The 25,505-nt window shown below is 39.6% G+C and overlaps 1 protein-coding gene and 1 long non-coding RNA gene across 2 annotated transcripts in view; one reads left to right on the forward strand and one right to left on the reverse strand.

Annotated features, from left to right (window-relative positions):
* Window positions 1-25,505, reverse strand: part of JAZF1 (JAZF zinc finger 1) — a 619,397-nt gene that overhangs the window by 505,467 nt on the left and 88,425 nt on the right. The window lies entirely within an intron of this gene.
* LOC128660373 (uncharacterized) overlaps window positions 821-25,505 on the forward strand; it is a 233,830-nt gene continuing 209,145 nt past the window's right edge. Inside the window, exon 1 of the long non-coding RNA XR_008402523.1 lies at window positions 821-927. This is a non-coding gene — a long non-coding RNA (uncharacterized LOC128660373). The remainder of the gene's footprint in view (window positions 928-25,505) is intronic.

Consider the following 25,505-nt stretch of genomic DNA (forward strand, 5'->3'; position numbering starts at 1 on the left):
TAAACCCTAGTGTTTGTTGATAAAATACTTCATGCTGAAAGTTCCTTTATTTGTCTGAAGCATTCACCTCACTGAGCTCCTCAGGCAGCCCATGGCAGAACGCTATTTTGCTGAGAGGTTACGTTTCCACCTCTTAGCCAATAGCTGTGCGGGATATCAAGCTTGGTGCCAGCTGGCCCGCGCGGCTATTAACTAAGAGGTGGAAACGTCACTTCATAGCAAAATAGTGTTCTACCGTGGACATCTATTAGGAGCTCTGTGCAGCGAATGCTTCAAACAAATAAAGGAACTTTCAGTATGAACTATTTTATACTTCATGACTGAAAGTCCCCTTTTTTTGTTCCACTTGTAAATCCTAACGTTTCACAAACGCTAGGATCTACTATCACTTTAAACCTGATCGTTAAACCAGTGCTGGGACAAAAATAACATATCAGTCTTTTCTGAGGCATTTCATATCTAATTTACCTTAATTATATAAATTATATCAATTACTATGATTATGGTCTATAGGACCGAAACCGGTCAGACTTATCACCTTATGGCTTCACCTCATTATAGAGTCTGCTGCTGACAATGCTATTGTCTCTGTTTTAAATATTTGAAATAAAGCCTTTCTTTTTAAACGTTTGAAAGTGGCTGAATTCCCTGGACTTCTGATTAACTTTTTCTTCATATCTATTATGGAGCATTGGGGCTCCGGTATCTACCTGGAATCCACACACCCACAGACTTGAGCCTATTGGAAACCATGTTCATTAGCCTGTGACGTCACCACACCGAAGTTCACACAGAGGATACTGCCAGAGTGAAGATCTAGCGAGGGGTGACAAAACAGCAGCGAGGTTTGCGTTAGTGGCAAGCGGTTTTCCACCGCAACCGCTGAAGTGCTGAGAACCCCGGGTCTTCAGCCATGCATCTGGATGGGTGAGTCCGAAAGTCACCATATATAGAGAGACTGTTATAGAGAGTGGATTGTTCTCTCTGAGCGATTGCATCAATAACTGGCCGTGTATAACAGGGGGCAGGAGAGACTGATTTAACGGTTTGTGAAACACAGCTTAGCTAGCATAGTTACAAGACTTCTGTATGGGTAGGAGGGGTTAAGACCCCAGTGCCCTGAAGGTGTGATATTGGTCACTTATGCTGTATACCTTATGCTAATTGCTGTTCATCTTTTATTAACCGGAAACCACTGTGACAACTGGTGTCTGAACCCTGTGTGGAGGCGGGTCACTTCAGTTCTATTTATATCACAGGCTTATTCCCATTGGATCTTCTTCTTATTTTTGCATAAGTTACTATTATTAACATAATTTCCTTGAGAGTGACATGGTAAATGAGCAAGGAAGTCAATGTGGCAGTGATATTGGATCCTTCTGATCACAAATGAACTATTTCTGTCTGATGATCTTGGTTATTCCATTCAGCTTATTATGCAAACAAGCTAGAGCACTACTTTATGAGGAATAATGTATATACTGTATTAGATACTTATAGATTTAAACTGAAAGCCGTGACTATAAGAAAAAAAATTAAATGTTATATTTCTGTATTTGAAAAGATTTCTTCCTTAAACAATGTTATTTCAAAATAATGTTTAAATATTTGATTTAAGAAAAGCCGCTTTCTTTTAAGTATGTAGGTGTACAGGCAGTCCCCAGGTTACCAACAAGGGGCGCGATCCGATATCGATCGCAGTTTGCGGCGCAAGCGAGGGAACCGGCGTCGCCCGCAGTTTCAGCTCGCAACTCGAGCCATCCCATATAGGTCGCCGTCAGATGCTAACGTGCCGTAAGTCTCACAAACCAGCGATGTCCAGAAATCTGCGCAAGTACAAATTTCTGGCGTCGCCAGTGACTTGCGCCACGTTAGAATCTGCCGGCGCCTATAAAACCTGACTAAAGTCTAAAACACCCGCACTGTCTAACACGCCTCCCTAACATAGCCCGCACTGTCTAACACGCCTCCCTAACATAGCCCGCACTGTCTAACACGCCTCCCTAACATAGCCCGCACTGTCTGTCTAACACGCCTCCCTAACATAGCCCGCACTGTCTAACACGCCTCCCTAACATAGCCCGCACTGTCTAACACGCCTCCCTAACATAGCCCGCACTGTCTAACACGCCTCCCTAACATAGCCCGCACTGTCTAACACGCCTCCCTAACATAGCCCGCACTGTCTAACACGCCTCCCTAACATAGCCCGCACTGTCTAACCCTCTATCCGCTATCCCCCCTCACTATCCTAACAATAAAAAAGCTATTAACCCCTAAACCGCCGCTCCTTTACCCCGCCGCAACCTAATAAAGTTATTAACCCCTAAACCGCCGCTCCCGTACCCCGCCGCCAGCTATATTATATCTATAACCCCCTAAAGTGAGCCCTTAACACCGCCGCCATCTATATTAAAATGATTAACCCCTAATTTAAGCCCCTTACACCGCCGCCATCTCTATTAAAATGATTAACCCCTAATTTAATCTACCTACCCCGTCGCCAGCTATATTATCTATATTAACCCTAAGTATATTATAGTTAATATAGGTATTACATTATATATATTAACTATATTAACCCTAATTATATTAGGGTTAATATAGTTACTATAGTATTTATATTAACTATATTAACTCTATCTAACCCTAACTACACTTATATTAAATTAATCTAATTAATTTATAAACTAAAATATACCTATTTAAATCTAAATACTTACCTATAAAATAAACCCTAAGATAGCTACAATATAATTAATAATTACATTGTAGCTATGTTAGGGTTAATATTTATTTTACAGGTAAATAGTTAATTATTTTAACTAGGTATAATAGATATTAAATAGTTATTAACTATTTAATATCTACCTAGTTAAAATAATTACCCAATTACCTGTAAAATAAATCCTAACCTAAGTTATAAATACACCTACACTATCAATAAATTTAATAAATTACAAACATCTATCTAAAAATACAATTAAATTAACTAAACTAAATTACAAAAAAAAAAAAACACTAAATTACAAAAAATAAAAAAAAGATTACAAGATTTTTAAGCTAATTACACCTATTCTAAGCCCCCTAATAAAATAATAAACCCCCAAAATAAAAAAAATTCCCTGCCCTATTCTAAATTAAACAAATTTCAAAGCTCTTTACCTTACCAGCCCTTAAAAGGGCCTTTTGTGGGGCATGCCCCAAAGAATTCAGCTCTTTTGCATTCAACAAATACAATCCCCCCCCCCCATTACAACCCACCACCCACATACCCCTATTCTAAACCCACCCAAACCCCCCTTAAAAAAGCCTAACACTACCCCCCTGAAGATCTCCCTACCTTGTCTTCACCACACCGGGCCGAACTCCTGATCCGATCCGGGCGATGTCGTCCTCCAATTGGCAAAGAAGAATTCTTCCTCCGGCGACGTCTTCCTCCAAGCGGCAGCAAAGTCTTCATTCTTCCGGCGGCATCTTCAATCTTCTTTCTTCGCTCCGCCGCCGCGGAGCATCCATCCCGGCCGACTGCTGAACTTGGAATGAGGTACCTTCAAATGACGTCATCCAAGATGGCGTCCGCCGAATTCCGATTGGCTGATAGGATTCTATCAGCCAATCGGAATTAAGTTAAAAAAATCTGATTGGCTGATTGAATCAACCAATCAGATTCAAGTTCAATCCGATTGGCTGATCCAATCAGCCAATCAGATTGAGCTCGCATTCTATTGGCTGATCGGAACAGCCAATAGAATGCGAGCTCAATCTGATTGGCTGATTGGATCAGCCAATCGGATTGAACTTGAATCTGATTGGCTGATTCAATCAGCCAATCAGATTTTTTTAACTTAATTCCGATTGGCTGATAGAATCCTATCAGCCAATCGGAATTCGGCGGACGCCATCTTGGATGACGTCATTTAAAAGTACCTCATTCCAAGTTCAGCAGTCGGCCGGGATGGATGCTCCGCGGCGGCGGAGCGAAGAAAGAAGATTGAAGATGCCGCCGGAAGAATGAAGACTTTGCTGCCGCTTGGAGGAAGACGTCGCCGGAGGAAGAATTCTTCTTTGCCGCTTGGAGGACGACATCGCCCGGATCGGATCAGGAGTTCGGCCCGGTGTGGTGAAGACAAGGTAGGGAGATCTTCAGGGGGGTAGTGTTAGGCTTTTTTAAGGGGGGTTTGGGTGGGTTTAGAATAGGGGTATGTGGGTGGTGGGTTGTAATGGGGGGGGGGGATTGTATTTGTTGAATGCAAAAGAGCTGAAGTCTTTGGGGCATGCCCCACAAAAGGCCCTTTTAAGGGCTGGTAAGGTAAAGAGCTTTGAAATTTGTTTAATTTAGAATAGGGCAGGGAATTTTTTTATTTTGGGGGTTTATTATTTTATTAGGGGGCTTAGAATAGGTGTAATTAGCTTAAAAATCTTGTAATCTTTTTTTTATTTTTTGTAATTTAGTGTTTGTTTTTTTTTGTAATTTAGTTTAGTTAATTTAATTGTATTTTTAGATAGATGTTTGTAATTTATTAAATTTATTGATAGTGTAGGTGTATTTATAACTTAGGTTAGGATTTATTTTACAGGTAATTGGGTAATTATTTTAACTAGGTAGATATTAAATAGTTAATAACTATTTAATATCTATTATACCTAGTTAAAATAATTAACTATCTACCTGTAAAATAAATATTAACCCTAACATAGCTACAATGTAATTATTAATTATATTGTAGCTATCTTAGGGTTTATTTTATAGGTAAGTATTTAGATTTAAATAGGTATATTTTAGTTTATAAATTAATTAGATTAATTTAATATAAGTGTAGTTAGGGTTAGATAGAGTTAATATAGTTAATATAAATACTATAGTAGCTATATTAACCCTAATATAATTAGGGTTAATATAGTTAATATATATATAATGTAATAACTATATTAACTATAATATACTTAGGGTTAATATAGATAATATAGCTGGCGGCGGGGTAGGTAGATTAAATTAGGGGTTAATCATTTTAATAGAGATGACGGCGGTGTAAGGGGCTTACATTAGAGGTTAATAATTTTTATATAGGTGGCGGCGGTGTAAGGGGTCAGATTACGGGATAGATAAGGTAGATGGCGGCGGTTTTAGGGGCTCACAGTAGGAGGTTAGTTTATGTAGATGGCGGCGGGGTCCTGGAGCAGCGTTTTAGGGGGTAATAACTTTATTAGGGATTTCGGGGGGGGGGGGGATCGCGGTTGACAGGGAGATAGACATTGCGCATGCGTTAGGTGTTAGGTTTATTTTAGCAGCCAGTTTAGGAAGTTACGGGGCTCCAATAGTCAGCGTAAGGCTTCTTACGGCTGCTTTTTGTGGCGAGGTGAAAATGGAGTAAGTTTTCTCCATTTTCGCCACGTAAGTCCTTACGCTGCATATTGGATACCAAACTGCGCGGGTTTGGTATACCTGCCTATGGCCCAAAAAACTGCGGGCGACGGCAGAAATATACGCGCGTAACTTCTAGCTTACGCCGTATATAGGATACCAAATCCGCGCAATTATTGGCGTCGCCGGCATTTGCGGGCGACGCTTTATATCGGATCGACCCCAAGATAGGTTCTGTAGGTTTGTTCTGAAGTTAAATTTGTATGTAAGTTGGAACAGGCACTTTTTTCAGGTGAAACTCTAGCAAAACATTTGTTTAGTTTTGGATAGCACAGGGAAAAGTTTGTTTTGCTATCTGTGCCCCTGTTCAGAAAAAATTCACATCCCTTTCTGTCCTTGTGACAATTAGATTCCGAGTATTTTGGGTTACCTGGAAAGAAGGATTGGCGATAAAGTTCTATTTTCTTTGTTTGTAAGTACGAGTTGTACTTACGTAGGATGTCTGTAACCCGGGGACTGCCTGTATTCATTCTACGCAAACATTCTGCAACTATGCCACTTTTTATAATTCAAAACCTCCCCCGAATCTCAAGTAAGTCACCCCAATCTAGTTCAACTGCTTCTTCATTAAAACTTTTTCAATTCCACTGCCTAAACTACAGAGAGCAAAATATATCATTTGATTTTTAACCCTCTGCGGCCACTTAGGCTCTTAAGTCACTGGCCACCCATACTATCTAAAGCAGTGTTTTTCAACCAGTGTGCCGTGGCACACTAGTGTGTCGTGGGAGATCCTCAGGTGTGCCACGGCAGACTGACAACAGTGTGACATATTTTTTAAACTTTGCTTGTTTTTTACTCCCAGTGCAGGGGTAGTTTGTAGGAGGCATGGCATAACAGCACAATACATACAGTATGTGTGTGTTTGTGTGTATGTATATATATATGCTGTATTTGGCTACAATGTGTGATTTTTTTAAAATTTTGGGAAGGTGGTGTGCCACAGGATTTTTTAATGTAAAAAAGTGTGCCACGGCAAAAAAAAAGGTTAAAAATCACTGATCTAAAGGGTACAGACAATCAGAAGCAGTCTGTCTGCCCCATGTATCAGTACCTGTCTTTCACTCTATGCTGTCTAAGAGGGAAATGAGCAACTTTGCAATATAATTTAATTCTTTATTTTGCCCCCTTTCCAGTAATTCTGGGTACAGTGGGCTTTCTATTAAATGTAGAAGTGCAGAAACAGCTATAAAATACACAGTCATTGGTTGCACACTCTAGAAAAGTTTTGTGCTGCCCTAGGCACTCAGAATCCTGCTGCCCCCCAACCCCCCCCCCCCCCCCACCCAGTCAGTTAGTAATGTAACTTTTTTTTATCTGCATTTTCAAAATAAATGTTTACCAGCCAGGGCTTGTAAAAAGTGAAATGAAACAATGAAACACAGGCTCAGCCCATGTTAATTTTTCTGCATTAAAAAACAGAATTTATGCTTACCTGATAAATTACTTTCTCTTGCGGTATATCCAGTCCACGGATTCATCCTTACTTGTGGGATATTCTCATTCCCTACAGGAAGTGGCAAAGAGAGCACACAGCAGAGCTGTCCATATAGCTCCCCCCTAGCTCCACCCCCCAGTCATTCAACCGAAGGTTAGGATAAAAGGAGAAACCATAGGGTGCAGTGGTGACTGTAGTTTAAACAAAAAAAAAATATTAACCTGACTTAATTGCCAGGGCGGGCCATGGACTGGATACACCGCAAGAGAAAGTAATTTATCAGGTAAGCATAAATTCTATTTTCTCTTGCAAGGTGTATCCAGTCCACGGATTCATCCTTACTTGTGGGATACCAATACCAAAGCTTTAGGACACGGATGAAGGGAGGGAACAAGACAGGTAACCTAAACGGAAGGCACCACTGCTTGCAAAACCTTTCTCCCAAAAATAGCCTCCGAAGAAGCAAAAGTATTGAATTTGTAAAATTTGGCAAAAGTATGCAGTGAAGACCAAGTCGCTGCCTTACAAATCTGTTCAACAGAGGCCTCATTCTTGAAAGCCCATGTAGAAGCCACAGCTCTGGTGGAATGAGCTGTAATTCGTTCAGGAGGCTGCTGTCCAGCAGTCTCATAAGCCAATCGGATGATGCTTTTCAGCCAGAAGGAAAGAGAGGTAGCAGTAGCTTTCTGACCTCTCCTCTTACCAGAATAGACAACAAACAAGGATGATGTTTGTCTGAAATCCTTGGTTGCTTGCAAATCGAATTTCAAAGCACGAACCACATCAAGATTGTGTAATAGCCGTTCCTTCTTTGAAGCTGGATTAGGACACAGGGAAGGAACAATGATTTCCTGGTTAATATTCTTATTAGAAACAACTTTAGGAAGAAAACCAGGTTTGGTACGCAAAACTACCTTATCTGCATGGAACACCAGATAGGGTGAATTACACTGCAAAGCAGACAATTCTTAAACTCTTCGAGCAGAAGATATAGCTACCAAAAACAAAACTTTCCAAGATAATAACTTAATATCTATGGAATGTAAAGGTTCAAACGGAACCCCTTGAAGAACTGAAAGAACTAAATTTAGACTCCATGGCGGAGCCACAGGTTTATAGACAGGCTTGATTCTGACTAAAGCCTGAGCAAACGCTTGAACGTCTGGTACCTCTGCCAGACGCTTGTGTAAAAGGATAGACAGAGCAGATATCTGTCCCTTTAAGGAACTAGCTGACAAGCCTTTCTCCAATCCTTCTTGGAGAAAAGACAATATCCTTGGATTCCTAATCTTACTCCACGAGTAACCCTTGGATTCACACCAACAAAGATATTTCCGCCATATCTTATGGTAAATTTTCCTGGTGACAGGCTTTCTAGCCTGGATCAGAGTATCTATAACTGATTCAGAGAAACCATGCTTAGATAGAATTAAGCGTTCAATCTCCAAGCAGTCAGCTGCAGAGAAACTAGATTTGGATGCTTGAATGGACCCTGTATTAGAAGATCCTGCCTCGTCGGCAGTGTCAAAGGTGGGACAGATGACATGTCCACTAGGTCTGCATACCAAGTCCTGCGTGGCCACGCAGGTGCTATCAGAATTACCGAAGCCTTCTCCTGTTTGATTCTGGCTAACAGACGAGGGAGAAGGGGAAACGGTGGAAAGACATAAGCCAGATTGAAGGACCAAGGCGCAACTAGAGCATCTATCAATGCCGTCTTGGGGTCCCTGGACCTAGATCCGTAGAGAAGAAGTTTGGAGTTCTGACGGGACGCCATCAGATCCAATTCTGGAAAGCCCCATAGCTGGGTTATCTGAGCAAAAACCTCCGGGTGGAGTTCCCACTTCCCCGGGTGAAAAGTCTGACGACTTAGAAAATCCGCCTCCCAGTTGTCTACACCTGGGATGTGAATTGCAGATAGATGGCAGGAGTGATCCTCCGCCCACCTGATTATTTTGGTTACTTCCTTCATCGCTAGGGAACTCTTTGTTCCCCCCTGATGACTGATGTACGCTACAGTCGTGATGTTGTCCGACTGAAATCTGATGAATTTGGCCGCCGCTAGTTGAGGCCATGCCTGAAGCGTGTTGAAAATCGCTCTCAGTTCCAAAATGTTTATCGGGAGACAAGACTCTTCCCGAGACCATAGGCCCTGAGCTTTCAGGGAGTCCCAGACCGCGCCCCAGCCTAACAGACTGGCGTCGGTCGTTACAATGATCCACTCCGGTCTGCGGAAGCACATTCCCTGAGACAGGTGATCCTGAGACAACCACCAGAGAATAGAATCTCTGGTTTTCTCGTCCAGTTGTATCTGAGGAGACAAATCTGCATAATCTCCATTCCACTGTTTGAGCATGCAAAGTTGCAGTGTTCTGAGATGTATTTGAGCAAAAGGAACTACGTCCATTGCCGCTACCATTAATCCGATTACCTCCATGCACTGAGCTACAGATGGCCGAGGAATGGAATGAAGAACTCGGCAAGTAGTTAAAAGCTTTAACTTTCTGACCTCCGTCAGAAATATATTTTCATTTCTACCGAGTCTATTAATGTTCCCAGGAAAGGAACCCTTGTGAGCGGGGACAGAGAACTTTTTTCGATGTTCACCTTCCACCCATGAGACCTTAGAAAGGCCAGAACAATCTCCGTATGAGCCTTGGCTCTGGGAAAAGACGACGCCTGTATTAAGATGTCGTCCAATTAAGGCGCTACTGCAATGCCCCGCGGTCTTAATACCGCCAGAAGGGACCCTAGCACTTTTGTGAAAATTCTGGGAGCGGTGGCCAACCCGAAGGGAAGGGCCACGAACTGGTAATGCTTGTCCAGAAAGGCGAACCTTAGGAACTGATGATGAGCTTTGTGGATAGGAATATGTAGGTACGCATCCTTTAGATCCACGGTAGTCATATATTGACCTTCCTGGATCATAGGTAAGATTGTCCGGATGGTCTCCATCTTGAATGATGGAACTCTGAGGAATTTGTTTAGAATTTTTAGATCCAGGATTGGCCTGAAAGTTCCTTCCTTTTTGGGAACCACAAACAGGTTTGAGTAAAAACCCAGTCCTTGGGGGGCGGAGCTGCCTAGCAAAGAGAGCAGACGTGTGTTCATGGAGCTCCTATGTTATAGCTAACAATGGATGTGTAAATATATATTTTACTAATGACCTACGCCTTCCAACACCATAGAAAATAAGGGCAATCCTGTAAGCCACCTTCACACCAAACAAACCTTTATTTTGTCGACTATGCAGCTGCCTAAGTAGCAACTCAGTTTGAGGCCTACCCTATCTGACGAAGCAGTTTGGATATAACTCCTTATAACCGATCTGAGGAGTTCCTCTCTTAACCCTTGCAGAATGGATCTAGAGGCTGCGCTATACAGGTTCGAGGATCACTTTGGCGGAGTCCTGGAAGAACACTTCTCAGAAATGAGCCTTTTATTTATACAGCTCCGGGAACAATTTTTTACTACACAGGACACGCAAGATGGCGGCGGCAAGCTCAGACCCTCTGACACTGTCAGTGTACAAGCTTTTAATGGCCTGGACATTTACGCTCCCCAGAAAGCGGCTGCTGATCTAGCGGAGGTAAGAAGACAGCATTATAAACTGAGCGTCGAGAATCTAGCAGACAGCTTAAGAGCACCAGAGCCCGAATCTCTCACTACGGAAGCTAAGTCAGTCACAGATCAGGACCTAAGCACCTGCCTGAAAGACTACACGAGAGCGGTATCGCATAAACAGACTCCCGGGGTTGTCTTGGGTACATCACCTCCTGGATGGACAGATGTCTGTGATCCTCTAACCACATCTAACAGAGGTACTAAGTGGAGTCTTTGCGCTTGGATCTTCTCCCCAGGACAGCCCTTAGAGACCGGTATAACAGCGGATGCGAATGTGGGTCCCTGTCACTGTCAGCCGCAATCTGGACACTTGTCTCTCTCCCCTTGCAATTCAGTGGGCATCGGTTGAAGCTAGAAGGCGCAGTACAGTAAATGGAGGACTTTAGTATCTATTACACTGAAGCACTCTATTACCCGCAGGTCAAGTTTTGTTTTAGTAGTTTGGTTCTTTGAAACTTACTGTTCTTGTTATTTTATCGGTTAGACCTGTCCCAATCTACTTATTATTGAAACGCCGATCCTAGAATTTACTATCTACTGTTAAAACTTTTTTTTTTACTATAGTTACACATCCTGTATGTGACTAGCTGTTCTCCTATGCTCTCAGATTTTTCCTCATGGACATAGCCAGATACATAATGTTAGATTTAACATGTAGCTTACTGACATCTGCTATTAACAAAAGATAAATGTACTCAATAAGATAGGAGGAAGGCAAATAGTTTTATTGCACAATATGACCTAGCTACATTTTTTTTATTTTTTTTATTTTTTTTTTATTATATAGAGGTCACTCATTGGTACTCCCTTCAACCCTCAATATGTTTGATAATCTAGAGTTGTATTAGTCAGCATGTATTTTTGAATAATAGATTTGAGACCAACTGGGATATGGAATACCTACTTTCACACGCTCCAGATGTTACTTTAGCAGCATTTGTGTCAGTGGGGGATTACACTTCAGTACATATTACCCATATAGATTCAAGTTGATTAGAGAAACTCTATATGTCATCTTAATGTATGTTCATACACCTTATAGTCACTAAGTATCAGCGATACTAATGCTGCAAGATGTAGCTTTTAATCATAGAATAATATGTAACACGCTTGATGACTTGGCCTGTATGCAATGCTTAGACCCCCATATCATATAGCTGCTAAGCTATAGAAAAGAAGACCAAATTAACTCATAACTCCGCCCCCCCCCCATAATGGGTCCTTTACCCACTTTCCCCCAATTCAAGCGGCTCTAGTCCGCTGCAATCTTTCACCTCTTTCACAGTATCTTCTTCAGCTATATCCCCCCATGGCCACAGATTTTATATACAATCCAATAGTCTCTTAGCCCTCTACTGTCACACTGTGATTACTTCAGTTTGCAAAGAGTGGTCTACTTAATCCATCTATATACATAATAGAGATATAGCTGCAAAAACCAATAACCTATATCTATACTACTCTTCATAACATATTAAAGAAACCCTATATTCACCTATGTGAAATCCCACCTCCATACCTATCTGACAACACAAGATTATGTATGCGTTAATTGAAAGATAATAATCATCACATCTATTCTTAAGATTTATCCTTTACTCTTGAATTGTAACTTTTAATTGCATACCCATGTGGACTTGTATTGTACTGTATTGTACCATCTTTTTCTTTGGTTTGTCTCAATAAAAATGTTTAAAAAAAAAAAACCCAGTCCTTGTTCTGTAATTGGAACTGGATATATCACTCCCATCTTGAGTAGATCTTCTACACAGCGTAAGAACGCCTCTTTCTTTGTCTGGTCTGTAGACAGACGAGAAATGTGGAACCTTCCCTTTGGAGGGGAGTCCTTGAATTCTAGAAGATATCCCTGAGTAACGATCTCTAATGCCCAGGGATCGAGAACATCTCTTGCCCAAGCCTAAGCGAAGAGAGAGAGTATGCCCCCTACCAGATCCGGTCCCGGATCGGGGGCTACCCCTTCATGCTGTCTTAGTAGCAGCTGCAGGCTTCTTGGCCTGTTTACCCTTGTTCCAGCCCTGCAAAGGCTTCCAGGTTGCCTTGGGCTGTGAAGCGTTACCCTCTTGCTTTGCGGTTGCAGAGGTTGAAGCAGGACCGCTCCTGAAGTTGCGAAAGGAACGAAAATTAGCCTTGTTTTTAGCCTTAAAAGGCCTATCTTGCGGGAGAGCATGACCCTTTCCCCCGGTGATATCCGAAATAATCTCTTTCAACTCGGGCCCGAAAAGGGTCTTTCCTTTGAAAGGGATATTTAGTAATTTTGTTTTGGACGACACGTCAGCCGACCATGACTTGAGCCAAATCGCTCTGCGCACCATAATGGCGAAACCAGAATTTTTCGCCGCTAACTTAGCTAATTGCAAAGCGGCATCTGTGATAAAAGTATTAGCCAGCTTTAGAGCATTAATTCTATCCATGACTTTGTCACATGAAGTCTCCCTCTGGAGCGACTCCTCCAGTGCCTCAAACCAAAAAGCCGCTGCAGTAGTTAGAGGAATAATGCAGGCAATAGGTTGGAGAAGGAAACCTTGTTGAACAAATATTTTCTTTAGTAAACCTTCTTTTTATCCATAGGATCTTTAAAAGCACAACTGTCTTCAATTGGGATGGTTGTGCGCTTGGCTAGTGTCGAAACTGCCCCCTCTACCTTAGGGACCGTCTGCCACGCGTCCCGCCTGGGATCAGTTATGGGGAACATTTTCTTAAAGATAGGGGGGGGAACAAAAAGGTACACCTGGTCTCTCCCACTCCCTAGCAACAATATCCGCCACCCTCTTAGGGATCGGAAACGCATCAGTGTATACAGGGACTTCTAGATATTTGTCCATTTTACACAATTTCTCTTGGACCACCATAGGGTCACAATCATCCAGAGTTGATAAAACCTCCCTAAGCAATACGCGGAGGTGTTCCAATTTAAATTTAAACGCTAGTGAATCTGATTCTGCCCGCTGAGAAACCTTTCCTGAGTCAGAAATTTCTCCCTCAGACATCACATCCCTCGCCCCTACTTCAGAGTGTTGTGAGGGTACATCAGATAAACCTCCCAAAGCTTCCGACTGCTCCTCATCTGTTCTTAAAACAGAGCTATCGCGCTTTTTAGGGAAAACTGGCAATTTGGATAGAAAGGCCGCAAGGGAATTATCCATGACTGTCGCTAGTTGTTGCAATGTAATAGGTGCCAATGCACTAGAGGTACTAGGTATCGCTTGAGCGGGCGTAACTGGTGATGACACATGGGGAGAGAAAGGCGGACTATCCTCATTACCTTCAGTCAAAGAATCATCTAGGGCTATATTTTTAAGTGACACAATATGATCTTTGAAGTGTATAGACACATTAGTGCACTTGGGACACATTTTGAGTGGGGGTTCTACCATGGCTTCTGAACACATAGAGCAAGGCTTTTCCTTAGTGTCAGATATGTTTAACAGATTAGTATTATACACAAGCAGGCTTGGAAAACACTTTAATCAATAAAAAACACAATTTGAAATAAACGGTACTGTGCCTTTAAGAAATAAAAAGCGCACACAATTTTACAAAACGGTGAAAAATGAACCAAATCACTTGAAATTTTCACAGTATGTGCCTAATGCTTCAATATGATTGCACAACAAGTTTCAGCCCGATTAACCCTTTAATACCCAAACCGGAGCAGTCTAAAGCCTACAACCGGTTAATAAACTACAGCACCTTGCCACAGCAGCCTGCTGTGGCCCTACCTGCCCTTAGGGATTAGTTTTGTGAAATGCAAGCCTCTGGAAGTCCTCAAACAGTCTCTGAACCCTCCATGTGAAGCAGCATGAACAATCTGTCAGGATTAACTGCGCAACTGAGGCGTGAAATTAGGCCCCTCCCACTCCACTCCGGATTTGTGAGGCCTTCAGAATCCCCATTTTAGGTGACTAAAATAATGCCATGTGGAATAAAAACCCTGTAATAAACACACCAAAAGTGTTTAAAAAGTGTCTATAATGAGTATTTTGTTAAATAAAATAATCGATTGCCCTGCAACAGTGTCAACCAGCCTATTGAGCCCTCTTAAATAAGCCTTTAGTTCTATACTGAGTCTCAGAGCATGGCTTACCCTTCCCACATGGGGATTCTTGTCAGTCTTCTAGCATTATCTTGTCTTGACTAGAAAAAAAGATGACTGAAACATACCTTAATGCAGTTAAGCCTGCAAACTGTTCCCCCCAACTGAAGTTTTCTGGTACTCCTTAGTCCTGTGTGGGAACAGCAATGGATTTTAGTTACAACATGCTAAAATCATTTTCCTCTCAGCAGAATTCTTCATCACATTTCTGTCGGAGAGTAAATAGTACAAACCGGTACCATTTAAAAATAACAAACTTTTGATTGAAGATATAAAACTACAAATCTAACACCACATTCACTTTACCCTCCCGTAGAGAGGCCCTGCTGCCAGAGCCGGCAAAGAGAATGACTGGGGGGTGGAGCTAGGGGGGGGAGCTATATGGACAGCTCTGCTGTGTGCTCTCTTTGCCACTTCCTTTAGGGAATGAGAATATCCCACAAGTAAGGATGAATCCGTGGACTGGATACACCTTGCAAGAGAAATATACACTAAATGAGCCTTTAATGCTGCATTTCTTAACTATTTCAAATTCATATTTGTATTAATGTAAACATAATAATTATCACTATCTCTGTATCACCTTTGTAAGTAGAAGAACAAACAATCAGCACAAAAAGTCAAGCAGTGTGAATGATCCTATTCCTAATTAAATAAAAAATAGCTAATACGTTTCTTAAACGAATAAAAAAAAACTGGAAACCGGCTGTTCCTCAGCTTTGGAACCAACTTTAGAACAAATAGATAGAGGATAACTAAGTGACAAGTCTGACAAGTGACTCTGTGCCTTAGTCCAATATTAGTCCATTTATTTTTACTCAGTCAGATCGATGTGATAGTTTGTAAACTGATATTCTGATCTGAGCCCTTTTTTCATTTATTCTAATCTGACTACTTCATAGTACAATCCGACTCAGTCTGACTCTGTAGATTAAACAATACAAGTGCTGCAATTGCAAATAAACATTAGTAACTATGCTATTTTTATATTCACAAAAACAATGAAATGTTTAAGCAAACAAAAGAGATAATGGAATGGCAGCTCAAACACACAGTCTAACAGTCATGAAGTTAAATGACAATGATATCCTATGACATGACACGGGCCTGCCTGACAGCTGTGCACACAGTGAAGTAACTACTAGTCTCACAAAGTTACTGTTGTACAGTAGACATACTGATTGTCGATATGCGACATTGCTGCGGTGCTGCCTGAAAGTGAAACTAGCAATATGGGAGCTCCCCTATACTCCACAACACTAAGATGTCCTCCAGACCAGTCCATGATTGGCCCCTACCTGAGTATGTTGTCCTCTGCCTCCAGGGCTCCGCTCCAGTCCTCACTGTTTCCGCCGCTCCAGTCCTCACTGGCCCCGCCGCTCCACTGAATCAGTCTCCTCTCCTCCTGACTCTCACGGTCTCACCTAACCCCTGTTGCGTTGCCGCCTGGCCTGGGAGATCACCTGCGCGATTCCTTTAATATACAGTATGTGGGGCAGATAGTGTAAGCTGGCTGGTTAAAAACGTCAAGTGACCTCGGCGAAAAGCCGGTCACGTGACACTCGGTGGTAAGCAACCAGTTGAAAGTCATTTTTTTTTTTTAAAGCAGTAAAGTGCAGTGAAAAAGTGCCGGCCCCAAAATCTGTCGCCTTGGCACCGGCCTTGTTGGCCTATCCAGTAATATGCCGCTGACTATGCCTGATTGGCCTCAGCAAAAAAGAAAACCTAGGTTACAATATGGCAGCGCACATCGCATTATGGACACAAACTTTAAACTTATTTTTTCAATATTTAAACTAATACATTTAAAAAAAAAAATACATTTAAATATTACTATAATCCTTGCTCTGAATACACCAATCTGCATTGATGTAACAATGTTATAGACCTATGAGGACTAGATGTGTTCCAGTGTTTTCCAATGATTTGCACGTCAACAAAAGCATTGTATTTTTTTTCCAAATTGCTTGCTCTTTCTGAATCATTTAAATTTAAATGATTTGTATTAATTTGGATTTTGATATATGAACAAATACATATATTAAGTCTTTCAGGGAAGAGGAGACTTTGTGAACTACTTTTTTTGCAAGTCACATTTACTTATTTACTTATTTATTTTAATAAAAAAAAAAAAAAAAGGTTCAAAAGTCTTTATTCACTAAAAGGTCTCTAGTTAAAGCAGTACAAATATGCTAGATCTGCACATTGCAATGCCAAGTGTGCTAGCTCTGTTTTTTTATTTCCAATTACTAATCAGATGTAAAATGTTAAAAATAAAATCACTTTGCTGGATCATAATCACAATGTTGAAAGAGCATTTAGTTGGCAGCAGTGAAAGAGAGTTTAAAAAAGTTATTACATGTTTAATTTACTCACATTTAATTATTTAGATTGTAGGAGATATTTCTGCCTAAATTATTTGTTTTTACCTACTACAAAATGACAACCATATGGAAGATGATGCATCCAGCAAAGGGGCAGACAGGGCAGAGTGCAAAATCTGTGTGTTTATATTTCAGCAGAAATTTGTCATATATTGAGGATCAGATGTATTCAAGCTGGTGTTGTTCCAGACGTCAATGTCAATCAGGCTTAAAAAAAAACCGATGATTATGACCACTGTCTGTTTTTCCCTTTACAGCTGAATTAGACATTAAGTCAACTATATATGAGGCTCATGTAATTTTATTAAATATATATATGCGTATGTGAATGTGTGTGTATATATATATATATATATATATATATATATATATATATGTGTGTATTTTATATATATATATATATATATATATATATATATATATATATATATATATATATATATATATATATATATATAAAAATAGTCTATATTTATTTAAAACAACAACTATTACCTTTCTGATTACAGTACTGTACTATCTTCCCGAGGGTACTATACTGTATATACAAAAGTATTAAACATGATATAAAATACCTTTAGGTGACATGTATAAGATGCATTATAACAAATATTACCAAAATGACATAAGATATTGTTGTTTACACTTGGTTCCATCCCCTCTCCAAAGTTCCCCATTTTATAGATGTAAATATTCCAAAATCCAAAGTATTCTGAAATTCAAACATTTTCTCTTGAAAAGGAGCTTGGATAAAGGGTTTTATACTTGTACCAAACTAATGTACACAGTGTTCTCATTATGGTAGGCTTTACATACTCTCCGATATGCTGTAAAAAGGATATGAAAGTCAAATTGAGACTTTCATGATTCAAGTATAGCATGACATTTCAGTCAACTTTCCAATGTATTCCTATTATCTGATTTACTTCTCTTGGTATCCTTTATTGATGAGTATATATATATATATATATATATATATATATATATATATATATATAGCAGTAATACACCTGTGTTTACAACAATGTATCATATTATTACAAATATTGTTGCAAGCACTACTGCCATATTATGTTCAAGACACATGCACACTCCTGAGTCTACCTATGTATGATCTTCAATAAATGATTTTTAGAACAAAGAAAATGTGATCATATACATTAAATAAAAATAGCTTAAAATGTCATGCTAAATCAAGAAACATTTATGCTCCTTTTATGTTAACTTCAGTATATATTAATTCAAATATTGATTTTTACAATGTTTATGAGAATCAGTTTCACTATCTGCAATGTTTTTATAGTGACATAAGTGGTATTCTCGTGAATGTGTCAATTTAAATCAAACGTAACTTTAAAACTTGCTAAATAAACAAATGTTTAGAATATTGAAGATTTGATTGGAAAAAAACCAATGCTGCCAACATTCCTTCTTTCAAGCAAATGTGATGTAACACTGACCATCAATAATTATTTAGGTACAAAGTGCAACCCTAATACAGACATCAAGGTTTAAAGGGATACTAAGCCCAATTTTTTTCTTTCATGATTCAGATGGAGCATGCATTGAGCCACCAATCAGCAAGCGGTACCCAGGTGCTGAACCAAAAGCTTACATTCTTGCTTTTCAAATAAAGATACCAAGAGAACAAACAAAAAATTGATAATAGGAGCAAATTAGAAAGTTGCTTATAACTGCATGATATATCTTAATCCTGAAATACAAAATGTAGGTTTAGTATCCCTTTAAAGGGACAGTATACACCAATTTTCAAATAACTGCTTGTAATAGACACTACTATAAAGAATAAGATGCACATATACTGATATAAAAATCCAGTATAAAACGGTTTAAAAACTTACTTAGAAGCTCTCAGTTTAGCTCCTTTGAAAAGGTAGCTGGAAAGCCCACTGCAAGTGGGAAATAAAATACTCCCCCCTCCCCCTTCTTTTGCATATGAAAAGACCCTTTACACAAACAGAAGCAAGCTGGAGTAGGTAGCTGACGGTATTCAAATAAAACTTTGGGGCTTGGTTAGGAGACTGAAAATCAGAGCAATGTTATTTAAAAATAAGCAAAACTATAAATTAAAAAAAAAAAAAAAAAAAACACTTTATGGGCTATATAAATAGATCATTTACAAAACATTTATGCAAAAAAAAAATGAGTGTATAATGTCCCTTTAAGCAAGATCTAATTAATATGCTTTTTGGGGATTATAACATTGGAGAGTCCACTGAGCACTAGTGTATTTCAACAATTCAACTGGACATCAATGTACCAATGTAATCAGACATTGTACATGCACAGTCTATAAGCAAAAACCTTTTATTATGTAAATTAGGATAAATGCGGACTGTATATTTTATATGTATTATCCATTCATTCATATCTAAGTGAAGGTCAGTTTTAAATAGATTGATAGGATAGAGACAATTAACTGCTTTATATTATGTCTTGTGGTGAAAGGTTTGCCGAGTGAGTCTGGATATTGTTACAAGTAATTGGCTACATTTTTCAAATCCCTAATCATTGTTATTCAGTAATAAGTAAAAATATGTGGAATGAGCATGCATAGTTAAAGGAACACAAAAGTACAATAAAATGTTCCATTCTCTCTATTTGTATTTATTAATATTAGTTGTGTTGCATCTGTTGTGTTAGAGTTTTTGTTTTGAATTTATTTGTAAACCAGATGTTGTTTGCATGCTTTTGTAGTGTGTCACTGTCCACCAATAATGGAATGGCATTTCTCTTATGGGCCAATGAGCAATCAGCCCCTAGGGTCCACTTGTACCCAGAAATGCGCAAGGTAGTTTCAAAATCAAAACCTTTAAGAAAAAAAAAAAAGTGCATGTTCACATGCATAACAGAATGCTTTAGACTTTAATGCCACTTTAATTTGCTGGTACAAAACCCCCTTTAAAACAAAAAGATATACTTTTGACAATATGTAGTCTCAGTAACATTGACAAAATAATTTATTTAGTTACAATTTTATAAACATTAAAAGGGACATTAAACCCAAAATTTTCTTTTATGATTCAGATAGAGCATACATATGTAAACAACTTTCCAATTTACTTAACCCTTTCGTGACAGAGTTAAAGTGCCTACATCGGAACACCTGTTCCGATGTAGAAAAATTGAAACTACGCGATCGTGCATACGATCGCGAGATTTCAATTATTGGATCGCATCTGGGGGGCGTCCCTACAACCCTAGGAACGCCCTCCAGACCGCGATCAAGTCCTTGAAGCACAGAAGGCTTCAGGACAGCCGTTTGTTATGACGTTCTATTCTGTCATAACGGCTTTAAAATATGTGTAAATATGACGGAATAGAACGGCATAACGGCGTTAAAAGGTTAAATTATACATTTTTCTTCATTCTGTTAGAATCCTTGCTTGAAGAAGCAACAAAGCACTAGTGGGAACTAGCTGAACACATTGGTAAACCAATCACAAGAGACCTATATGTGCTGCCACCAATCAGTAGATAGCTCCCAGCTTCTGAGCCAATCTAGATATGGTTTTCTACAAAGGATACCAAGCAAACAAAGCAAATTAGATAAACGAAGTACATTGGAGGTTTTTTTTAATTTTGTGTGCTTTGTCTATATCCTGAATGAACATTTTTGTGTTTCATGTCCCTTTAAAGACAGTAGTTATTTTTCTTTCTGCTTTTCTGTGGTAAAATGTTAAATATATATGTTTCATTATGTAAGAATCAAGATTTTTATTTTATATTAAAAAGGTTAACTATATTAAAAGTCCTGTTTATGAATGATAAAAGTTGTCTATTCAATGCAATGTTATAATGGGAAACTTGTCTGTAATATTTTTACCAAAACTGAAAAAGTCTCTGTCACTAGTTATCTGGCTATGTACTACAACAAGGTTACCCCATTTGAATAAAATGAATGTCATCATCAAGTTGGTGCATTTTGGTTCTGGAATCTGCCTCCGCCAAATACTTATGCTTCACCACTGGTTTTCCACTAATGCCAGCATCACGCAAACAACTACAGCATTTTGTAGCTGCTTCCTCAGTACAGCAAAGAAATTACACTTAAAGGGACACTGAACCCAAATTTTTTTCTTTTGTGATTCAGATAGAGTATGAAATTTTAAGCAACTTTCTTATTTACTCCTATTATCAAATGTTCTTTATTCTCTTGGTATCTTTATTTGAAATGCAAAAATGTAAGTTTAGATGCCGGACCATTTTTGGTGAACAACCTAGGTTGTCCTTGCTGATTGGTGGATAAATTCATCCACCAATCAAAAACTGCTGTCCAGAGTTCTGAGCCAAGAAAAAAAGCTTAGATGCCTTCTTTTTTATATAAAGATAGCAAGAGAACGAAGAAACATTGATAAAAAGAGTAAATTAGAAAGTTGCTTAAAATTGCATGCTCTATTTGAATCACAAAAGACAAATTTTGGGTTCAGTGTCCCTTTAAGAAACAGCACTTACCCATTTGATATTGAAAATAATGTTACTTAAAGGGACATGAAACCCAAAATTTCCCTTTCCTGATTTAGGTAGAACATACAATATACTTCTATTATATAATTTTCTTCATTCTATTTATTTAAATTGTTGAATGAGCAGCAATGCACTACTGGTTTCTAACTGAACACATGGGTGAGCCAATGACAATTGGTATATATATACAGCCATCAATCAGCAGCTAGAACCTGGGTTCTTTGCTTCTTTTGAGCTTTCTTAGATAAACCTTTTAGCAAAGGATAACAAGAGAAGTACATTTGAAAGTTGTTTAAAACCGCATGCTATGTCTAAATCGTGAATGTCTAATTATGACTTTTCTGTCCCTTTAAATGTAATAGCAATGACACGTGCATTTTATATGCAAAAAATAAATGAAAAAATACTGGTTTATATAGATTTTCTATAACCAGTACTTACATCTTAAAAAATATCCAGCATAGGCATTAATACACCAGGCAAAAGCATCTATTTCGAATGACAAAATAAAGGTATAGGATATATTTGTAAACAATTTAATACAGGTAAAATAGATCATTGGTAACACATTAAAAAGGAAGACATAATAAGTACATAATTTTCACATTTTGTACATTATATTTCCAAGACGTACATCAAAGCTATACTTTTACATTAAATGTTCGAATTGCATATTTGCAAATATTTTAGTTAAATATAAAGAGCTACATCATAATTATTTGCAAATAAAATAAGATGCTTTAAATGCAAACAAAAGCCAATCTTCATAATTTTTCCACTACTGATTCAGCAAATGGCTAAAGTCAACAAAGGTGTAATGTTTGGATAATTATAACAGAAAGGGTTGATAAATGATATTGGAAGAAGAATGTGACGACAGGAAAAGAAGTGTGTGTCAAATCATTTGTCTATGTCAGCACTATAGAAGGGGCATTTTTGAACGTTTTTGTAACGCTAATGAGACAAACATAGGAGCATGCAATGTTTTTCACCTCTGAATAATATCCTAAAGGCATCTCCATCATTAACACAGAAACCATTCACAGATAGAACCTTGGCAAACTTTTAGCTTTACGAGTGATCGGTTAGTACTGAGTAGAGTATCTCAGGGAGTAACACAAAGGGGGAAATCTATTAAGCTGCAGTCATAGCTTTTAAGAAACAGAAACTGCATCTTTACCCTCTTCCCCACCTCAGAGGTGGCGAGATAAATCACCCAGACAGTCTCTTGTTTGGGATGCCCTACTCTCACACAATTGGGTGCACAAAAGTAGGGGGTATCATTGCACAAGAGAGCTTTTGTGCAATGATAGGAGCTATAGTGCAATAATAAACATTGCCTTGCAAATCAGCATCACAAGTAGTGGTTGCAGGAGGATAGGTTCTCTACCTGAAAATGTGTCCACCTGTAATCCTTGTGTTTTTTTCTCAAAATATGAATTGTTTATGAGGACAGTCCATAGTAAATGTAGTAATGACAATAACAGGTATCATTACATCAACAGGCAATCATACCCTCACTCAGAATCTTCCTCTGCCCCACCCATATCAAACCTTAATGGGATGCAGGCTACAATCACCACAGAAGCTGTGATATCTACAGAAGTCTTAGGTTGGCAAAAGTTAAAACCATTTCATGAATACACAGAAAATTTTAACAATACATATTTTATTTCTGTGTTATTTCCCCATCAAAAAATAGGAATAACATAAATTATGACTTACCAGATAATTTCCTTTCCTTCGATACAAGGAGAGTCCACAGCTGCATTCATTACTTGTGGGAATACAGAACCTGGCCACCAGGAGGAGGCAAAGACACCCCAGCCAAAGGCTTAAATACCTCCCCCACTTTCCTCATCCTCCAGTCATTCTGCAGTGGGAACAAGGAATCAGTAGGAGAAATATAAGGGTGAAAAAGGTGCCAGAAGAAAACAAAATAAATTTAGGGACGCACATTGGAGAACACGGGCAGGACCTGTGAACTCTCCCTGTATCGAAGGAAAGGAAATTATCTGGTAAGTCATAATTTATGTTTTCCTTCTAAATACAGGGAGAGTCTACAGCTGCATTCATTACTTGTGGGAAACAATACCCAAGCTACAGAGGACACTGAATGCTAACGAGAGGGTAAAAAAGAGAGGCGGCCCCTAATCTGAGGGCACCACAGCCTGCAAAACCTTTCTCCCGAAGGCTGCTTCAGCAGAAGCAAAAACATAAAACTTGTAAAATTTGGAAAAATTAAGGAGGACCAGGTAGCACGTCTTACAAACCTGATCCATAGAGGCCTCATATTTGAAGGCCCAAGAGGAAACCACTGCTCTCGTAGAATGAGCAAATAATCCTCTGAGGAGGCTTAAAACCCAATGACTCATATGCTAAGCAGATGATACTCTACAACCAAAAAGATAAGGAAGTCGAAGAGGCCTTCTGACCCCTAAGCTTCCCAGAATGGATAACAAACAGAGGAAAAGGTTGTCTAAATTCCTTTGTAGCCTGAATATAGGACGTCAAGGCACGAACCACATCCAGATTATGCAGTAAACATTCCTTCAATGAAGAAGGATTAGGACATAAGGAAGGAACCACCATTTTTTGATTGATGTTGCAATTTGACACAACCGTAGGAAGAAATTCCAACTTAGTTAGTAGAACAGCCTTATCAGCATGGAACACCAGATAAGGAGGGTCGCATTGTAAGGCAGCAATCTCAGTGACTCTGCGCGCAGTAGCAAAAGCTAATAGAAAAGAACCTTCCAAGACAAAAAACTTAATGTCAACCATGTGCATAGGCTCAAATGGAGCCCAAAGCAAAACTTTAAGAACAAGATTTAAACTCCAAGGAGGAGCATTAGATCTAAACACCGGCCTGATCCTAGTCAGAACCTTAACAAAAGACTGTACATCCAGAAGCTCAGCGAGCCTCTTGTGCAGTAAAACAGACAGGGCCGAAATCTGTCCCTTCAAGGAACTAGCTGAGATGCCCTTCTCCAGTCCAACCTGGAGAAAAGAAGGAATCCTGGCAACATTTGCTTTGTGCCAGGACAAACCACGCTCTTCACACCAGAATAAGTAGGTCCTCCACACCTTATGAAAGATGCGATGAGTAACCGACTTACGAGCTTGAATGAGAGTATCGATAACACTCTCAGAAAACGCTCTCTTGGCTAAGACTAAGCATTTAATCTTCACGCAGTCAGCCACAGAGAAGCTAGATTTTGATGAATAAAGGGGGCCTTGTTCCAGCAGATCCCTGCGACAAGGTAACCTCCAAGGAGGAGATGATGACATCCCCACTAGATGCGCAAACCATATCCTTCGCGGCCACAATGGAGCAATCAGTATCATTGACGCCCGCTCCTGAAAGATTCGAGCCAGTGGTAATGGAAGGAAAGAGAAATTAGCTTGAACCTCCAAGGCACCGCTAATACATCTTTTAGCTCCGCCTGAGGACCCCTGGACCTCGACCCATATCTGAGTAGGTAGGTATTGAGACGGGACGCCAGGAGATCTATCTCTGGCGTTCCCCACCTATCATAATGTGGATCACTGACAGCGAATAGTTGTGGGTCTCCACCCACTCTCCAGAATCTTAGATACTTCCCTTAATGCCAGGAAGCTTCTCGTTCCCCCCTGATGGTTGATGTAAGCCACCGGGGATATATGGTCTGATTGGTATCAGAAAAATTGGGATGAGCCCAGAAGGGGCCAAACCTTCAGAGTATTGAATATTGCCCGAAGGTCTAGAATGTTGAACGGGAGAGAGCTCTCCTCCTGCGTCCACAGGCCCTGCGCCTTCTTGGCACCCCAACAGCTCCCCATCCCGACAGATTTGCGTCCGTAGTCACAGTCACCCAGGATGGTCTTAAAAAGGATGTCCTTCAAGACAGGTGATCCGGACAGAGCCACCAGAGAGCGATTCTCTCGACCGGTTGTCCAGAGAATCTGTTGAGACAGATCCAAATGATTGCCATTTTATTGCCACAGCATGCACAGTCGCAACGGCCTGAGGTGGAACCTGGCAAAGAGAAC

This window comes from Bombina bombina, chromosome 5 (genome assembly GCF_027579735.1).
Source record: "Bombina bombina isolate aBomBom1 chromosome 5, aBomBom1.pri, whole genome shotgun sequence".
NCBI classification, from domain to species: Eukaryota; Metazoa; Chordata; class Amphibia; order Anura; family Bombinatoridae; genus Bombina; species Bombina bombina.